The sequence below is a fragment of the Pelodiscus sinensis genome, chromosome 2, assembly GCF_049634645.1.
Source record: "Pelodiscus sinensis isolate JC-2024 chromosome 2, ASM4963464v1, whole genome shotgun sequence".
Classification (NCBI taxonomy): domain Eukaryota; kingdom Metazoa; phylum Chordata; order Testudines; family Trionychidae; genus Pelodiscus; species Pelodiscus sinensis.
In genome coordinates, this window is record NC_134712.1 from 188,283,923 (window position 1) to 188,299,185 (window position 15,263).

Consider the following 15,263-nt stretch of genomic DNA (forward strand, 5'->3'; position numbering starts at 1 on the left):
TCTCTGTGCAAATCTGTGTTAATGTTTTGGCTGACATTTGTAAAACCATGTCTCTGACAGTCTGGAGCTAGACCTTTCAATGCCAGCATCCATTTACTTGAGAATTCTCAGAGGCCCATCACTAGGAAAGTGTTAGGTGCTTCAAAATCCACCCCACTGCCACCCCCACCAGACATCCCTGTAAATGTAATTAAACACAGCAGATGAATCATTATTGCCTGAATCCTGCAGGCTACTCAGGCTTCTGAAGTGCAGAGATACAAAGTGATAGCATTTGGCACTCAGCATTTGCTCAGCACCAGTTCAGAGAAGTTTCTCTGTATGGGGACCTAGTTCTGGAAGCTGCCAACCAAGTGTCTCTCAGAATGTGACTGTGACCCTTGTGTACACACCCTGCACACTATGGTAATGCACTTTGCACAATGCATGCCTTGTAAGGTACCCATTTGAAAACTCATTATTTGCTGTCCTGGTAAAATATATGTGACAACATTATCAGATTCCCCTGTACAGTGTTATTCACACATTACAAACCCCACAGCCCTGTCCAAACTGAAGTAATCAAAGTGGTCCATCCAGCGAGTCGCTTAATTTGCATTTAAACAGTATGCAGAGTTATCAAGAAGGAAGGGAAGATACAGGCAGGGCACTGGAAGGCTGTGTCCAGACTCAGGGGTTTTTTCGAAAAAAGTAGCCTTTTTTCGAAAATACTTCCCCTGCGTCCAGACTCAAGCCGCATTCTTTCCAAATTAATTCGAAAGAACGCGGCTTTTCTTTCGATGGCGGTAAACCTCAATTTACGAGGAAGAACGCCTTCTTTCGAAAGTTCTTCAATGTAAATAGGGCATCTTCGAAAGAGAGCATCCAGACTCACTGGATGCTTTCTTTCGAAAAAGCAAGCCGCTTTTTCGAAATTTCTCCGTGCAGTCTAAACGCTCTCTTTCGAAAGAGGCTCTTTCAAAAGATGCTTTTGAAAGAGCCTCTTTCGAAAGAAGCCTGCAGTCTAGACATAGCCGAACTGTTTGTACACTTGGGGTACAGAGAGCTATTTAACTCCAAACTATAAACCCTGTACATAATGGAAACCACATTAAGGAAGGGGTGCAGCTGCACCCCTAACATGCCTAGGTCCAGCACCTATAGCAGGGATGGGCAGTAAAACGGCAGCAGTTCACCAGGGTTAGACCCTGGTGGGCAGCTGCAGTTATATTTATCTGCACCATGGTAGGTACAGGCCATTGCAGCTCCTATTGGCCGGGAATGGCGCTCTATGGCCAATGGGAGCTGTGATCCACCATACCTGCAGAAGCACAGGTAAATATGGTGGTGTAAGAGCCCACTAGGGGCTAACCCTCTGACCTATAGACACAGGAAATTAAAACCAGTGAGGAAAAATGCAGGGACCATCCTTCCACAAGGACTCTTTGGCTTCTGGTTTTTTGCTTGAAATATTTTTCAAGAGGGGGATTGAAATGACAACAAAAGAGGGTCAAACACCCTAAGACAATACTTGGTCTCTCTTCCTGTCCATTGCATTCACTGCATGTGAAGAAACAAAGCAAACAGGCATTGGACTCTTAGGGAGAGGTCCCGCATGACCCATAGAGTTTGGTCACGAAGACAAGTAAAAGCAAGAGGTGAGACCATGACTAAAAAAGCACTAAGCTCAGCGGTACACAAAATTCTGTGTTTTTATTTAAAGCGTCTCCTTCCTAATCAATCTTAATTATGGATCCGAATTCTGTCAGTTCTTTACCCGGATGGACATTAATTCTGTTAGCTCTTGATTTAATATCAAGTTCTGAGCCACTTTTCCCCCACTTATAAATAATATTTCCAAAATGGCTTATTTCAGGACCTCAATTTAAGGCACCTTGGATCAGAGGTGCTGAGAACTTGCTCCTTATGTTGGCTTTGGGTTAGATTTTCTATGGCACAAAAAGAAAAGAGGAGCCCATGTTTCGAGGGAGTTGGGCACTTCCCTTTCTTTCATGCCTTTCAATAGCTTTTCCTTCAGGTCAATATTGCAGATACTCAGCCTTTCTGAAAATCAGACCCTCGGAGTCTCAAGCTAGCCTCCCAAACTTAGAAAAAACCCGAATCAGTGGGCAACTTTTGAAAACATCACCCATAACAATACTGTGGGTGAGAAATGCACACAAGAAAAGACAAGAAATACTGAGAGATTCATTCTCGGTCCTAACCAGCTGGCTTAATGGATGTGATGTTTTTTCTCTGAAGAAAGTACTTTAATGCACTAAAAGCTCTGTGACAATACCTGTAGATTGTGTTAACAAAACTTTCTGTAAAAATTCAAGAAGTAAAACGGCATTGTGCCTGGAAACTTGATATGTCTAATCTGAAACAAGCCACTTAACAAAGAGCCCTGTTGTAATCTAGAAGCTAAATCCTTTTGAAGATACACAAACAAAAGCTTTTCTTAATTTTTTCCCTCAGACAAAAGGGATTTAGCTGTCCCTACAGTAGACACTGTCTCATTCCATCGCCTATCCTGGTAGAAGAATTATAGGGCTGGAATGCAACACTGGCATCCAGGGGCTTTTAGAATCTGTCAGGGGAAACCTACCCCATGCTGAAATTGCTCCAACTAAAAAAGTGGCTTAGTAACACTTATACTGTCATGTGAAAAGTATGCACTATGTGCACTTACCCAAGCAAAGGATCCTTTTTCCTAAGTATATCACAACAATTTTCAGCACAGCAGAGATCTCATTATTAACAAGGAAGAAAGAAGTGGTAATATTTAACTAAAATCTGATTTTATCATGTGGCTATTACATTTTTGTTTTGTTTTATTTGTTGTGGATAACAAAGCTCCACTAAAACACATTATTTTACAGACAGATAAAACCTGTTTTCTCATGATGAGACTGCAAGAGAAATTAGGAACATCTAGTGTGTCATCGTTAAGGTGATTGGAAAGATACACACAGACAACAACATATTTTGCCAATGTCTAAGTCAGAAAGAAAGGAGGCTCTCTAGAGCAGCGCTGGGCAAGACTTGGCATAGGGGCCAGATCTGGACCGCCTAAGACTTTGATCTAAACCACAGACTGCATCTGGCCTCTTTCTATCTATAGCTCGCTGCCCATGACACCACATTTCCAGGCAATGGCTCAGGCAGCAAGATACTATTTAAATGTCCCACGACTCCCAGTTGCAGTGCTACCCCAGCGGGGGCCAGAGCTATCAGCCCTTTAAATAGCTGCAGCAACTCTGGGCAGCTGCTAGACAATGTGGTAGTAGAAGAGCCATGAGCCCTTTACTGTGATTTTAATTCAAAGCTTCCAGCCCCAGACAACTCTGCGGGGGAATCTAGTCCTCAGCCCCATCCCTTCTGCCCTAGGCTCCACCCCTTCTGGGGATGGAGCTGGCTTATAACCATATACCAAAATTCATTAAGTGGCCCCCATGCGAAAATTATTGCCCATCCCCCTTGCTCTACAGCCTAGAGTTCTGGAAATGGTGGAAGTTTAGACCGAGACGGTACCTGATGAAATATAATGAACAAAATTATACTGACCAAACACATGGTTATATTTATTTTTTAACTGCTCTAATAAAATTGTATCGAATATAAAACTATTTGGTGTGCGTTTAATTGCAGATAAATCATAGGAAACTTCTGAAAATAACTGTCAGTAATTCATGCTTAATTGCATAAGAATGGAATAAGATGGCTTTTTCATACTATATCTAAATGAGCCAGGTAGTTCATCATGTTTTATTATGAATTATAGTTGTGCTAATGATTACAGTTATTATGGAGCCATGTGTAATTAATGAATTCCTCAAATAATCTAACACTTTACCTATATAGTATTTCTTCTCAGCTCGAGATGTTAGTTGATTTAACTCTTCCAAGATTTTGTTCCTCTGTAAATTGTACAATTTATGTTTTTAAAAAAAATAATATAAAGAATATGTATCTTCATAAATTGGGAGAACTTTTGCAAGAAATAACATTTAGATAGAGTATAACAGACCAGCACTAACCACGACCATTTGGAATGTATACTGAAGGCATAATTAATAAACTGGTTAATTCAAATGTAACAAACCTTGAATTATTGACACATGTTTTAAACTCTTATCCAGTTCTGGAAAAGAACTCTCCCAATTTTCCCCATTAGATCATGCAAAAAAATAAACATTCTAATTTCATGCATCACCTTAATCTGTTTTTTTTCAGTCTCTAGTAGCAGAAACTTAAAAATAAACATTCTTACCCACAAATGAAATAAAAAGTTCAAGTTGGGAATCTATTTCTTTCAGCATTACTGTATATTTGTCAGTGTTACATAGTACATTTGAAACCCATAATCATAAAACAAAAATTTACAGCTAAGGTTTGGAGTCTACATCTGTTTCTCTGGTTTTTGTATGGCAATTACCCACTGGACAATTCAGAATGAAGCACCATGAATCATATTCTGCACACATATTTGTGCTGGTCACTTTTTTTGAAGAACAAGACTGAGGATGCCATAATGTGCTTCACAGAGAGAGCTGTCCAGAATTAGGTTGAAGGCTGTGTGTTGTCTAAATAAAAAAGCGCACGCGCGCGCGCACACACACACACACACACAAATCTTTAAAAGAAAGCATGCTGGCAGCATAAGCTATCTTTTTACATGCATTTTACTATTAATCACATGTAACTCTCTTGAAATAGTTTTGACAGCAGAGTAAATGGTTACTAGTGAGTGATGTGTGTGTTTAAACAGTAAAATCAGAGACAAAGTGAGATTTCTTCTACTCCCTAGGCAAGTTCTGACACTGAGCTTACGCCTCAACTCTGATACTCAGAGATTCCTTTGTGTTAGTTGCTGGGAGAATCACTGGCAGTTAAATCACAGCCATCACTCACACACAGAGGCTTTGATTTTTACCTCTTTATTCAGAATAGATTCTGATATGAAATATTATCTGTCTTTCCAAGTTTATTGGGATTTAAAATCTGGCTACCCAAATCCTACTGCGGTTTACTGTATTTACTTGTAGGAGGTTTTCAGCTGCATGAAGAATGATGTTTATTAATTACGGAAAAGATGGCTGACCCCCCCCCGGGAATGGCTGAAAATTTAAAATATCAAGATACTATTGAAAGGCTATGAAACACGTAGCAGGAATTGGACTAGAACAATACTGAACCCACAGAAAAAATATCACAGTACAAATATTTTGACTGGCACAGGAGAAACAGCTTTGACAGATAAGTACAATAAAAAACAGTTCCAGTGGCGATTCTTGGGTTTCTGTACTCCAGCACACTAAGTGACTTTAATGTGTATTTCCACAAGAACAGGCCCTACCTACCTTTAGAGTTATGGGCTAGATGCATGAATAGAAATGGACAAAAAGGGTAAGGTGGGGCTGGTTTCAGGTCACCACAGGAGAATGCTCGTAGAGCATACAGCCAGCTCATGAGTCAGTCTACACTGCGTGTTTTTTTTGGCAGAAGATATGCAAATAGAACGCTCATTGGCATCTCTCATGCTCTCATTTGCATATCCTCTTCCAATCCTTTTTGAGGAAGAGGTTTTTGTGATAAAAAGCCCTGTGTAGACGGGGCCATTTGTTGGAAAAAAACCTTTTGCACAAGAGCCTGTAAACCTCATTTTTTGAGGAATAAGGGCTCTCGTACAAAAGTTTTTTTTTCCCGACAAATGGCCCCGTCTACACAGGGCTTTTTATCACAAAAACCTCTTCCACAAAAAGGATCGGAAGAAGATATTCAAATGAGAGCACAAGAGAAGCAAATCAGTGCTCCATTTGCATATCTTCTGCTGGAAAAAAACACAAAGTATAGAAGTAGCCTCAGTTACTGCACATGGCTTTTTTACTTTCCTTGTTTAACCATTAGGTACAATTTATAACCCAAAAGATATTACTATTAATACAATTACATGCATATAAAGATACCCAGCACAATAATATCTGGACATAATTTACATGTTAAAAATTGGGTAAGTTGCATTTTATTCTCCTGCTGTCTGCGGCTTTAGCAATTGCCATGGTGGATAGGACTCAAATTCCACCCAGCCCAGTATCTTGTTTGTGATGTTTCAAAGGAAGCTGTAAAAACCTTGCAGTGGGCAGCAGTCGGGTAATGTGCTCCCCATAATAGGCCTCCTGCTGATCTCTAATAGCGATTGGCTCAATATCCTTTCCACAAATCTTGTGATTAACTATGATAACTGGATATTCTTGATAGCCACATAAATGCCCAGTCCTTTGAGTCCTCTTATATTCTTGGCCTCTATAATTGAGAGGGATAATACGTTATTGGCCTTTGAAATATAGAAGAAAAATCCTTTTTTAAAGAATGCAGATTGGATTACCCTGGTCCAGCACCCTGAGAGGTCCTGATTGAGGGAATTTGCCAGACTGGCTCCCATGGGTGGTCAGTGAAAGTAGGGGTAGAGGATGCAAGCTCCTGCCCCACCCCTAGTCCCGCCCCTTTTGCTGAGGCCCCACCCCCCAAGGGAAGGGAGGAGAGCGGGCAGGCATGCGCCCCAGCCTCCCCGGTCCAGCGCAAGGGAAGGCGGGTGGACACACAGCCCCAGCCTCTCTGGCCTTGGATTGCAGGGAGGGCAGGCACTAGGGCCAGCAACACTCCATCCCCAGAATGCCTATCTCCTCCCCTGCTCCTGCCCCCTCCCTCCTGGCCAGACACCCAACCCAGGCCTGCTCCCGCACCCTCTGCCCAGTCTGACAACTATCTTAAGCCTGTTCCTGCATACTCCCCACTGGCCAGACAGCTACCCCCACCCTGCTCCCGTACCCTCCACCCTGGACAGACATTCTGCACCCAGCCTGCTCCTGAACCCTCCCTTGCTCCTGCACCTCTGCTTTGGACAGACACCCTAACCACCCCCAGCATGCTTCTTCACCATCCATTCCTCCTGTCCCCTCCTCCCTGGCCAGACACCTACCCGCACCATGCTCGTACTCCCTTCCCTCTGATCAGACATCTACCCCCCAGCTTGCTCCTGTACCCTCCTCCTTAGCCAGATACCCTGCCCCGCCTGCTTCTGCACCCTCCATTACTCCTGCACCTCCCCTTTGGCCAGACACCCTAACCACCATGACTCTGGTACTGAGGCCGCAAGGGGGGCAGGAAATGTGAGTAGTCGACAAGATTAATTGATAAGCCTAGACTTATCGGTTAACTGTCTAGTCAACTACTTGTTAACATCCTTATAGTAGATAGCTGTCCCTTTCTTCACCCCTGCCCACTGCTGGTCCAATGGGGTTATAGCTGTCCCAGGTCCCATCTCTGGCCCCTTCCTGCCCCCCTGTGGCTTGCCCCACTGTGGGGAGAAACTCGAAGCCTCCACACCATTCCTCCCTCCGAGGGCAGGTGAGTGGCCCGTGACTGATTTTTTCTATGGGTCAATTGCTTATGATATTAGAGACATAAAAAGTAATAAGAAGAAATTTTATAAATATATTAGAAGCAAGAAGAAGACCAAGGACAGGGCAGGCCCATTGCTCAGTTAAGAGAGAGAAAAAATAACAGGAAACTTGGAAACGGCAGAGATCCTTAACCACTTCTTTGTTTTGGACTTCACCAAGAAGTCTGATGATGAAGGAATGCCTAACACAGTAAATACTAGTGGAAATGGGGAAGGTTTGGAAGATAAAATAAAAAAGGAGCAAGTTAAAAATTATTTAGAAAAGTTAGATGTCTGCAAATCACCAAGGCCTGATGAAATGCATCCTAGAATACTCAAGGAGTTGATAGAGGAGCTATCCGAGGGTACGTCTACACTACAACGTTAATTCGAACTAACTTAGTTCGAATTAGTTAATTTGAACTAAGCTAATTCGAACTAACGGATCTAGACTAAAAAACTAGTTCGAATTAGCATTTTGCTAATTCGAACTAGCATGTCCACATTAAGTGGACCCTGAACCAGGCTTAAGGATGGCCGGAAGCAGTGCCGGCAGGGCATCAGAGGAGGACTTAGAACGTGGAGATGCTGTCTCAGGCTAGCCGAGGGCTGCGCTTAAAGTGTCCCGACCCCCACCCCGGACAGACAGTTCTCGGGGGTGCCCTGCTTGCAAAGCAGTCCTGGCTTGGAGTGCCCGGACTACCCACACTGGGCACATCACAGCACTCGGCCATCAGACCGGCTGCACTTGCCGCAGGCTGCCATCTGGGGAGAGGGGGCAATCGGGGGGGCTGCAGGAGAGGTTCCCCCCCAAAAGACCGCAGATCCAGCCCAGTCCTCCCCATCGGGGGCGCGTACCCCATTCCTCCCTCACCTCCTTCCAATTACCCTTCCCTAGCCCCTTTTCTTGATGTACAAAATAAAGGACAATTGTGTTCAAAAATGGAATCTGTCTTTATTGAACAAAACTGGGGGAGACTGGGAAAAGGAGGTGGGAGAGGGGAAGAGAGAGGCTGGGAGAGGGGAGGGCAACTACAATGATCAGGGGTTGGGAACAGGTCCCATATGAAGAGAGGCTAAAGAGACTGGGACTTTTCAGCTTAGAAAAGAGGAGACGGAGGGGGGACAGGATAGAGGTCTCTAAAAGCAAGAGTTGGGTGGAGAGGGTGCATACAGAAAAGTTCTTCATTAGTTCCCATAAAGAAGAACTAGAGGACACCAAAGGAAAGGAATGGGTAGCAGGCTTCAAACTAGTAACAGAAAGTTGTTCTTCACAAAGCAAAGAGTCAAGCTGTGGAACTCCTTGCTGCAGGAGACTGTGAAGGCTAGAACTAGAACAGAGTTTAAAGGGAAGTGAGACCAAGTCATGGAGGTTGGGTCCATGAGTGGTATTAGCCAGGGGGTAGGAGTGGTGTCCCTGCCCAAGGATTGTGGAAGGCTGGAGAGGGATGGCACGAGACAAATGGCTTGGTCAGTGTCTTCAGTCCATCCCCTCCAGGGTCCCTAGGGTTGGCCGCTGTCGGCAGACAGGCTACTGGGCTAGATGGACCTTTGGTCTGACCCAGGATGGCCATTGTAAGCTCAGGGCTCAGGGTCGGGGGTCTCAGTGGACCCCCTTGATTTTCATGCACACCTGCTCCTGGGTGGCCAGTCTGGCAGCTCTCCTGCCCTAGACGGCCACGTTCCTGTGCCTAGTGCGGAGATCGTGGACAAGGTCCACGATATCCGCAAGAGCCCAGGCGGGTGCCCGCCTCTTGCGGTCCCGGGCAACCTCCCGGGAGCCACCAGCCTGCTCCCGGGAAGAGGGGGAGGGCTGGGGGGCATCGGGTGGCTGGCTCGAGCCGTGCCAGGTGCAGGGTCTGCTGGCTGGGTGCTGGCAGGCTTGCACCTGGCACGGGCACCGTAGCCAGCCCATGCCCCTTTAAGGGGTCCAGGGCCGGGAGGGGGGCAGTAGAGTTTCCCTGGTGTTGGCCAGAGTGGCCACCAGGGAAACCTGGGGAGGGCAAGTCTCCCACTAGTTCGAATTAAGGGGCTACACACCCCTTAATTCAAACTAGCTAGTTCGAACTAGGCTTAATCCTCGCAAAATGAGGTTTACCTAGTTCGAACTAAGCGCTCCGCTAGTTCGAATTAAGTTCGAACTAGCGGAGCGCTAGTGTAGCGCCTATGAAAGTTAGTTCGAACTAACGTCCGTTAGTTCGAACTAACTCTGTAGTGTAGACATACCCCGAGTCTTTAGCTATCATCTTTGAAAAATCATGGAAGACTGGAGAGATTCCAGAAGACTGGAAAAGGGCAAATATAGTGCCCATCTATAAAAAGGGAAATAAGAACAACCCAGGAAACTACAGACCAGTCAGTTTAACTTCTGTGACAGGAAAGATAATGGCGCAAGTAATTAAGGAATTCATCTGTAAATATCTGGAAGAAAATAAGGTGATAGGTAACAGCCAGCATGGATTTATAAAGAACAAATCATGTCAGACCAATATGGTAGTTTTCTTTGATAGGATAACAAGCCTTGTGGATAAGGGAGAAGCGGTGGATGTGTTATACCTAGACTTTAGTAAGGCATTTGATATAGTGTCACATGATCTTCTTACCAATAAACTAGGCAAATACAACTTAGATGGGGCTACTATGAGGTGGGTGCATAACTGGCTGGATAACTGTTCTCAGAGATGGCGAGGAGTCCTGTGGCACCTTATAGACTAACCGAAGTGTTAGAGCATAAGCTTTCGTGGGCAAAAACCCACTTCGTCAGATGCATATCGTGGCAGAGTAGCTGTTAATGGTTCACAATCGTGCTGGAAGGGCATAACAAGTGGTGTTCTGCAGGGGTCCTGCTCACTATCTTCATCAATGATTTAGATATTGGTGTAGAGAGTACGCTTATTACATTTGCAGATGATACTAAGCTGGGAGGGGATGCAACTGCTTTGGAGGACAGAGTCACAATTCAAAGTGATTTGGACAAGCAGAAGAAATGGTCTGAGGCAAATAGGATGAAGTTTAATAAGGACTAATGCAAAGTACACTTAAGAAGGAACAATCTGTTTCACACATACAGGATGGGAAGCGACTGTCTAGGAAGGAGTACTGCAGAAAGGGATCTAGAGGTCATAGTGGACCACAGCTAAATATGAGTCAACAGTGTGACACAGGTGTAAAAAATGCAAACATGATTCTGGGATGCATTAACAGGAGTGTTGTGAGCAAGACAGGAGAAGTCATTCTTCTGCTCTACTCTGCGCTGATTAGGTTTCAATTGGAGTATTGTGTCCAGTTCTGGGCATCACATTTCAAGAAAGATGAGGAGAAATTGAAGAACAACAAGAATTATTAAATGTCTAGAGAACAGGACCTATAAGGGAAGACTGAAAGAACTAGGCTTGTGTTTTTAGAAAGGAGAATAACAAGAAGGGGCATGATAGCAGTTTTCAAGGATCTAAAAGGAGGAGGGAGAAAAATTGTTCTCCTTGGCCTCTGATGATAGGACATGAAGCAATGGGCTTAAATTGCAGTAAGGGAGGTTTAGGTTGGACATTAGAAAAAACTTCCAAACAGTCAGGGTGGTTAAACATGAGAATAAATTGCCTAGGAAGGTTGTGGATTCTCCATCTCAGGTAATATTTAACAGCAGGTTAGATAAACATCTATCAGGGATAGTGTAGATGGTGTTGGGTCCTGCCGTGAGGGCAGGGGACTGGACTTGATGACCTCTCAGGGTCCCTTCCAGTTCTAGTATTCTATGATATAAACCCCCCCGATGTGAGAGACAGTCAAGATGTGGTGCAATAACTCTGGTGTACATTGACTTGTTTAAGTTTGAGTAGTGAAATTCTTCTGATTTGTCCTTGCTGAACAAAGAATGCTGAAGAAAAACCCCATTGGACTGAAGTTAGAGTGCTACAGAGTGCTGAATGGGGAAAGGCATTGAGGATGTATGTTGGCCTCCAGTAAAGATTAACAATTTACCAACAGTGACCTGCTAGCCGCAGCTTTCCACAGCTCCCATTGGCTGGAAACAATGAACCGTGGTCAATGTGAGCTGAAGGCAGCCATACCTACGGATTTCAGATAAATTATGTTTCTGGCAACTCGCCAGTGGCTTATCCTGACAAACTGTGTGTGGTCTGTGGGACGCAGGTTGCCCACCATTAGTGTACTCCCTTTTGAAGCACTGACACTTTGAAAAGGAGAAATTTCAATATTGAAGAAATCTCACCATGTGACTAAACTGATCAATTGAAGTAGATAATATACTAAACATACTAATGTGCTAATAAGATATATATATATATATACCAGATAATGCACTAAAAATGACAAACACATGAAAAAAAACAAACAAATGAAAAACAAGCAATGAAGGAAATGAGTCTCATGGACCACATGGGCCATAGGGCAGACAAAACATGTCAACAGGCTTCTCTCAGGCTTACATTTGTCACTCATTTATATCCAAAGATCTTGAAAATGTCCAGAAACACCAAAATGGGTTTGTGAAAACTTGTTTTCAGAAACGGCAATTTTGGATGGAACATTTTTTCATTTTGAAAGTTGTAATTGGTTTTATATGTGGAACCCATGTTTTTTAAATAAAAAAAAAGAAATCATATACTCAACTGATTTCATTTAATAGATCCTAGTCATCCTATCTGATGGAACAGGTAGTAGAAAGATACTTCAGGGGAAGGAAATCTTAGTGAAGAACTCCCACTCGAGCTCTATCTCCCATATCAACTTGTGAAGAGTCACCGCTAGAGTAGGTTGAAATTTTTCCACAGTCACAACCTTCCCATGTCTTTTATTAAAAATAACTATGACAAAATCTTAACGTTACTGATGACACGAAGCAGGATTCTTATACTCTGCTCACCAAACTAGCAGATAATTTATGACTCATGAAAATAAGCTCCATAAATCCTAAGAAGAGGAAGTAACACAATAAGGTGACCTATCTTTTTTGAATGTCTGTTAAGGGTACAAGAAAGGCGAGTTATGTCTGTTAGGCGAAGGTATAGGCTTTTGAGCTATACAGAGCTCTTCTTCAGGAAGTAAATGAGAATGTCTGAACTGAACATAAGTTGGGACAGATTGTTACACATAAATGGATAACACAATTGCAGGTGGTCACTTGAAATTAAATAGGCAATTGAGGGTTAAACTATTATGCCTAAGGGGTTTGAAGTGGGCAATTAAGGGTAGTAGGCAAGGTGGTATATAATTAATTGTTGAAATGAGCCATAAAACCAGTATCCCCATTGAGTCCATGATTTTTGGTGTCTAGTAGAGTTATGAATTTAAGTTACCAGGCTTTATTTTTGAAGATATTATGCATGTTTCCCTGGACAAGGAGGACTAAAAGGTCAGATATGAAGTGACTGTTTTGTAAAAAAAAATGTTTGCCCCCGGTCATATTTTGGAATAGGTATTATTCCTCGTAAAATGAGGGTTATTTCAATATTATTTCAAAATAACGGCCTTGCTGTGTAGGCACTCACATAGTTATTTCAGAATAATGTCTGTTATTCCCAAAATAACACTGCTGTGTAGATGTGCTCACAATATTTTAGTCTTTCAGGATTTTGTGTGTGAGTTCATTCGAGTACATAGTGATTATTTTCAACCATATAGTTATTGTTTGAGGCATTTAGTGCACTGGATGAGTTGTGATAGGCATGTATAGGAGCCATCAATCTTGAAGGGTGAGTGTGACAGATATTGTAACAGTGGAGATACACCTGTGGATTTTGTTATTCTGGCAGGGTCCAGTGCCACTACCAGTTGGTATGTTTTTGTCTATAGGGAGCTTGCTTCTGATGATGAATATGGAGAGGTTGGGGGAGTATTTGAAGACCAGAAAAGTGGGTGAAGGAAAGATTTCCTTTGGGATGTGGTCCCCATCAAGTTTGGGTCGTAACTGATGATACCCTACATGAGTTCCAATGTGGGGTGGTAGGTGACAGGTGGGGGTGTTCAGTCAGTGGGGTGTTTTTTGTTTGAAGGTGTACACATTCTGCACTTTCTCTTTGAGCACATTCTGTGGTATCTGAGTCCTGGCTGCCCATAACAGGTTTTTTGCTGTGTCTGGAGTAGTTGCTGCATTTGTCGAGGTACGTGTGGTGATGAGTGGGTTTCTTGTATAAAGTTGTTTGTAGGGATCCATTGTTTAAAGTTAACCATCATGTCAAGGAAGTTGGTGCTGGAGTGGGAGTGTTCTGGACAGTCTGATGGATGAGTGATGGTAGCTGTGGTGGATACCTATGATAGAGTTTAGGTCATCTGTCAAGATGAAAATATCATCAATGTATCTCAAGTATATCATTGATTTTGTGGTCTATTTTACCAAAAGTTCTTCCCTGAGATGGTCCACGAACACACTGATGTACCAGGGAGCCATTCCAGTTTCCATAGCTATTCCCATGGTTTGGAAAAATGTTTGCTGTTAAACATGGAAGATGAAATGGATGAATTTGGCGATACGTTTTGGATGGATTTCAAAGCACTGTGCATTATCTTGTAGTTTTATGAGACAAATAGAAATGACACCACTGTCAGGGATATTGGTGAATAGGAACAATGATGTCAAGAATGAAGTTCTGGAGAGACTGTAAAAGTGTGGAGTTTCTGAAGGAAGTCAATAGTGTCTTGGAGGAAGCTGGCTCTTTGTGTGGTGAGTGGTTCTGATATTTCCTAAGTAAAAGTGCATTGGCTTGATATGATGGCTTTGCCTGGGTTCCCCTTGCATGTGTATTTTAGGAAACAATGTTGAAAGTCCCAGAGGTAGGTATTGTGGAATATGAAGTTGTAGACTTTTCTTGGAGTTGTTGGGATAGGATTTGATGGTCTCTTTAAATTCCGCTGTGAATTATGGTGTATCATCTTCTTTATAGTGGGTGGTGTCAGAAACTTGTCTGTTGGCCTTTTTAACATAATCAACAAGATTAAGGACTATGACAATGCCCTCTTATCAGCCGATTTTATCACTATCTGGTTTAGCTGTCTTCTCAATAGTAATCAATTTTATTCCTGAAGCAATCCATGTAATGATCCAATGTGTGATTTTGCTGGGGAGGGGTGTCCAGTCAAATGATACATTTTTCTTAAACTGTCAGTGGGAATGTGGAAACTGTGTGTGGTGTCATCTTTGTTCTGAAAGAAATCCTTGAGGCATAGTTGAAAAATTCATCTAATTTTTCACATTTGTATTTGATCAGGTTTTATAGTAGGGCAAAAGTTCAGTCCTTTGGAAAGCAAATACACTTCATTTCCAGTTAGGGGTAGTCTTGAAAGATTGACCAGACTGGGGTGTTGTGTAGTCTCCATGGTGGGTCACGGTATCTTGGTTTTTCCCGAAGGTGGTGGCAAGCTATGGTTTGCGGAGGTGCAGTTGTTTCCATTTTTTGTCTTTGTGTTCAATAGAGATTAGGGGTTTTTTTAATAGTCATTTTGCATTTCCTGTATAATCTCTCTGTAGACGTCCTGATTTTTTTCTTCCATTGTGTGAGATCATGTGATGATTTTTTTTTTAAGTGGTCCCTTCTGGAGTATGTATGGCATAGGAGATGGTTCGTCAATTTTTGTTTGCTCCTTCTGCAGAGCTGTTCAGCTTATTTGGAATTGTATGCAGAGGTCAGAGGCTAGATGTTAAGTCCTCGGGGGAGGATTTTTATTTCTTTCATTTGCAAAGGAAGCAGCTATCATTGTTTAGTCTGATTATTTCTGTTGTCAAGTAAGGTAGCAAGGTGATATTTTCTAGTGGAGCAACTTTTGGTGGTAGGATGTACAGGTAATAATTGCCCTGTTCTGTTCATTCCCTCTGAAGCATCTGGTA

At 42.9% G+C, this 15,263-nt stretch overlaps 1 protein-coding gene across 4 annotated transcripts in view; it reads right to left on the bottom strand.

Moving 5' to 3' along the window:
- RARB (retinoic acid receptor beta) overlaps window positions 1–15,263 on the bottom strand; it is a 548,867-nt gene that overhangs the window by 154,468 nt on the left and 379,136 nt on the right. The window lies entirely within an intron of this gene.